We start from the raw sequence: 6,000 nt of genomic DNA, 5'->3' as shown, positions 1-6,000 counted from the left end.
TCCCTACTTTTCTGTTTACCGTAATATATTTTTGGTAATTACAAGTTTTGTTCCTTAAATATCGTCATAACACTTGTAGAATATATTATTGGTGTACCAATGTTTAATTTAAGATAGTTTACGTCTGTCTGGTAGCAGTATTACCAGATACAGAAAATTTTAATTCCAGATTTTAGGGGGAAATTTTGGAGAAAAATATCTGTTTTGTATCTATTATTTCCCTCTTGTTGGCTATATCGGACCAAACATACCAGTATCTGGAAGTCTCGTCTTTGCTCTACACAACGCACTATAGAAAGTTTCAATAGGATAATTAGGGGAAGTACAGTTGAGGTTTACAGTAGACCTTGTTTTCTAATTGGGAAGATAACTGTGATTTTTTTAAAGGTAGAATGAGATATTTTTTATTGACATGCTTACTTTATTAGATGTCATACTACTTGTAGGATATATTAGAGGGATACCAAATCTTATTTTAAGATAGTTTGTGTGTGTCTGATAGCAGTGTTGCCAGATACAGAAAATTTTAATTCCAGATTTTAGGGGCAAATTTTGGAAAAAATTCCCTTTTTTATTTCTATTATTTCCTTCTTGTTGGCTATATTCGATCAAACGTAGCAGTGTCTAGGAGCCTCATTCTTAGCCTAAGCAGTGCACCATAAAAAGTTTCACTAGAATAATTAGGGAAAGTACAGTTGAGATTTATAATAAACCATGTTCTGTAAGTGGTAAGAAAATGGTGAATTTCTGAGGTAGAATGAGATTTGTTTTTTTAAATTTCATGCTTACTTTGTTATATATCGCCATGATACTTGTAGGATATATTCTTGGAGTACTAAGGTTTATTTTTAGATAGCTTTCGTCTGTCTGATGGCAGTGTTTCCAGCCAAAACAATTAATTCCCGCTTTTAGGTGAAAAATTCGGAAAAAATTCCCTTTTCCCCTCTAATATTACCCTCTTACTGGCTACATTGAAACAAACGTATCATTACCTGAAAGCTTTCTCTTTGCCCTACAGAACGCATCATAAAAAGTTTCAATAGGATAATTAGAGAAGTTGTAGCCCCGGCATATTTGATTTTTGCTTGTGAGGCGTAAAAAGTGTCAAAATTTCATGTGTATGACAGAATTTTTTCTTTCTCTCTTTGGATGGAAGCAAGCGACTACAGAATTTCACTGTACCTTGTCAACATACCAAAGATTCTTTTTGGTGATTTGAACCCATATAGCAGGAGTGGTACTAGATACAAAAAAAAATTGAAATTCGGTTAGGGATTTTTTTGGTAAATTTTCACCCCTACATTTCCCTCAATAATTTCCTACCCATTGGCAACACTGCAATGCAACTTACACCAAAAAATAGTCACATCTATTTTCTAAAAAACAAGGCCTTAACCATATCAATCGAATGAATGGTTTTTGAGCAATAAGTCACTAACTGGAAATGTAGGAAAACGCCAAAAATGACCTGGGGCCGAAAGGAATAATCACACAATTTTGCTAGTATATACGTATAAAAAAACAAAAGATTTGTAAGTTACGAGGGCTTCGACTCAAGTTCTGTTGATTATTTCAATAACCTGCAACGTAAATCAATAAATAATAGTTGCCAGAAAAAAAACAGATATTTGAAAAAAAACATGAAAAAGAACGATGTTTTTTATTGAAAAAAAAACTTCACAGAAAAAAAACCGTTTTTTTTACAACACTAATGTGAAATTAAAATATACATCTATTTATAACACACACACACACACACACATATATATATATATATATATATATATATATATATATATAAAAATTTGCAAATAAAAAATAATGTGCCAAGTATCTGTCAATAAAGAATAAAATATACTCAGAGAAGTAAATACATTTCTGCCATAAGCATATAATAAAACTTACCTAGCGAAATTAAACAGAACTCCCAAAAATTTCCATTAAAGGTTTTAAAGTTAACGAAGATAGATGTATGTTTAAAAAAAAATAAGTAATGTACATACATATAATGGATATAGCGAGATAAAATAAAATGGTGTACATAGGCCTACCGTATTCAATTACAGTACTTATTTGTGCTACGAATTAATACACATAAAACATAAAATTAAAAAAAAAAGACTATCTACAGTCTCAAAGCAGGGGCGTCATTTCAGACTTTGCTTGGGGGGGGACAAGAGCACCACCGACATAAGAATTTCACGTTTTGTACTAGTATATTAGTAGACAGCGACTAAAGTATATGCATTTCTCAAACTGTTGGGGGGGGGCAATTGCCCCTCCTGCCCTCCCTAAATGACGCCCCTGTCTCAAAGGCCAAATCAAAAAGTAGATGCTATGCTCTTTTCAGCGCTTTTCCCTCTACTGTTGGCTCCCTTTTGAACTATTGTGTATATTATGCTCCTTGTTCCATGTCTCTAAACCAGCTAGAGAACGAGTTATTGGTATTTGAAAATTACTATGTGAATTACACTTCGTTCAAAAAGTCGCACGGCATCTAGGGCCTTACATGGCGGTGGACTAAATGTTAAATATGTAGCGTAACAAGCAAGCCCGCAACTAGAGGGGGGCTAGCTGGGCCTGGCCTCCCTAAACTTTTCGTGGCCCCTCCAGACCTCAATACAAAAAACACAATTTAGATATTTGTAAAAGAATTTTTGATGACTTGACCCCCCTAACATATTCGTGCCCCCCCAAACCTCTATGGCTGGTTTCGGGTCTTGTAACAAGTAAACGAAGACCTTTACAGAAAACGTAGTTCATAAATCTAACCTTTTACAAAATGTCGAAAAATTTTCTAAATGCTTGAAAATTCCGGCTACATTCCGGAATTTAAACTTTCCATTAAAAATATATTTTAAAATCTGTTCTTCGCAACACAGATTCCGCCTAATCAAGAGAATTTAACCATGTTCTTGTACCTTTAAATTTATGGGACCGTGAAATATTTCCGTTTAACATAAATTTCCGTTTAATAAGGGTCCTGTTGAAGGCAGTTTTTACTGTATTAAAAACCTGTATTCAAAAACCTTATGTTCTTGTTTAAAAGAAAATAAATCCACTTGAAATTACTTTTTGTATCCAAATATGTGTAAGTCCCAAAATATTTTCTTCTAGCGTAACATTGGCCGTTTCAAACAGTAATAATTTGCAATGTATAATATTGATACTTTAAAATTGAATAAAGTGATTTGAGCGAGACCTGGAGCATGAATAGGAAGAAGATAAAGTTATCGAAAACATAACAGAAGACTTAGTAGAAGAGTTACGTTTCGAGAAACCGAGGTGGGTATCAAAGCAACACAAGCTTATAGTTAAATATTCTCATAAACTTCTTAAAGGAAAACTTGGGAACTTATCTCCTTAATTCAGAAAGTAACTGCTGTGACAAATTTTAGATTTTAGATTTTGTAAAGCAAATATTTTAATTAATTTAGAGCTCATTTCCAAAGGGTTGTTCATTTCTTCCTGAAATACATTCTTCAACGGTTTCTTTAGGATGAACTCTGTCGAGTATTTAAAAAAACACACATCTGAGTTGTTTCACAGTTGTATAAACTCCTTATTAGGCTTGAAATTGCTATGAAAATATAAGAAGACCAAATAATTGAGCGCTGCTGACGTTTGAGCCTTTGCTGTCGAAAATAATAGAAATGTCCTCTTCTGAAATCAAGCTTGCTTACTTTGAAAATATTACTTGTCTAGCATACACTTTGCATCATATATTTTCTTCGTGAATTGTTAACGTCTCTCAACTTCAATCCACTGTTTCAGAAGATTTTTCGGACCCATTTAGTAGTAGTGCGACATCTCTGTCCAATTTTTGTTCATTTTTGTACACCCAAGAAATCGATTTGTACCATTCAAATTAACAAAGGAGAACCATTTAGGGATGCGCATGATACAAGATTTGTGGCTGTTTCGTCTCGAAAATGTGCTGTAAAAGTGATGTCTCGACTCAAAAAATGTATATTTCTCTATTGGAAGAGCCGTGTCTCTACTCGAATTTTGTCAGGAAAATCCTGTCTCGAGTCGTCTTGTGCACATCCCTTGCCATTTCAAAATTTCAGCCACTTCGATCACCTGTAGGGCGACATCTTCAAATGCGAATTTTAGCTAGCTCAGAATTTTATCCAATTTTTGTCCATTTTTGTCCACCCAAGAACAAATTTTGTACCATTCAAATTAACAAAGGAGGGACTTTCAAAATTTGGTCACTTCGATCACCTGTAGTGCGACATCTTCAAATTTGAATTTTAAATATCTCAGAATTTTATCCAATTCTTGTCCATTTCTGTCCACCCCAGAAAAAAATGTACAATTCAAATAAACGAGGGAGTCATTTCAAATTTGGCCACTTCGATCACCTGTAGTGCGACATCTTTAAATTCGAATTTTAATAAGGCGTGGGAGACCCGGGTTCGATTCCCGGCGGGAGCTCATGTGGTTCGGATTCCACGTTAATCAGTAGGCCCACGTCTCATATAGCCTCGCTGCTAAACGGGACGTTAAACTCAAAATCAACTCAACTCGAATTTTAACAAGCTTAAAATTTTGTTCAATTTTTGTGCATTCATGTACCACCAACAAAACAATGTGTACCATGAAAATAAACGAGGGAGGGTTATTTAAAAAATTGACCACTTCGATTACCTGCAGTGCGACATCTTCAAATTCGAATTTTAATTAGCTCAGAATTTATCCAATTTCCGTACATTTTTGTACCATAAAAAATTGTACCATTCAAATTAACAGAGTAGGACCAGTTCAAAATTTTGTCCACTTCGATCACCAGGAGTGTGATATCTTTAAATTCGAATTCTAACTACCTTAGAATTTTCCCAATTTTTGTACGTTTTTGTACCACCAAGATACTTGAAATTCGAATTTGAAAATGTCTCACTACAGGTGATCTAAGTGATCAAATTTTTAAATGACCTTCCTTGGTTTATTTCAATAGTACAGAATTTATTCCTCGTGGTACAAAAATGTTCAAGAATTCGACACAATTCTGAGCTAATTAAAATTCGAATTTGAAGCTGTCGCGCTACAGGTGATCGAAATGGCCGAAATTTTGGAATGGCACTCCTCTGTTAATTTGAATGGTACCAATTTTTTTCTTGGGTGGACAAAAGGGCAAAAAGTGGACAAAATTCTGAGTTAGTTAAAATTCGAATTTGAAGATGTCTCACTACAACTAAATTGACCCAGATTTTTCTTTTGGTTTTCCTATACAGCCACACGACCACACAATTCCAAATCCACACACACACACAACAGTAGCAACTTTAACTGCCGAGAAGAGTAACGTAGAAATTTTGTTGTAGGTGATTTGACATCGTTATTTATATCTTCTTCCAAAAAGCTGACATTCATGCATCATTGCTAGTAGGATGAATCACCCAATCTTTTGTTATTCTTCTTTCACATGACCTTGGAAGATATTTTAAACCTACAATAATGAACCATTTAAAGATTTTGAGTCTATTTATATTAGAAACTTGAAATGCCACTTATAAAGAAAGTTGTCAAACGTTAAAAATTATCAATTTGTTCGTTCCTTTAAATATGCATTTATATGCAATAACGACATAAACATGCACTAACCTCCGAAATATGCAAATATATGCACTATAAAACTCTGCTATTTTGCCCTTAAACAGCTGAAACGAATTTCTGTTTACAGAGCATACCAATATCACATCAGGTATAAAACATGCAAATATGCAAAAATCCGAAGTCTAATCATGATACATATTAGGGTCCTATACTATGATACCAAATGTTTAAATTGAGCAATTTCCAAAATTTAGGGGGTGGTTCAAGGTACTCCACCCAAAAATTTAAAGGAATGTATCAATATACCCATGTCTTATGAAAGGGAATGGAACCCTGTATACGCCCATATAACTATATAAGGTAATAAAACCTCATCAAAGGGGATAAATTAGGTCAAAAAAACCCGAAATTTGATTTTTTGGTAATTTTTTACCTATGAAA

Source organism: Thermobia domestica, chromosome 1 (assembly GCF_964235325.1).
Source record: "Thermobia domestica chromosome 1, izTheDome1.hap1.1, whole genome shotgun sequence".
In the NCBI taxonomy this organism is placed as follows: Eukaryota; Metazoa; Arthropoda; class Insecta; order Zygentoma; family Lepismatidae; genus Thermobia; species Thermobia domestica.
The sequence above is the reverse complement of the archived record's forward strand: the minus strand, read 5'-3'. Positions refer to the sequence as shown.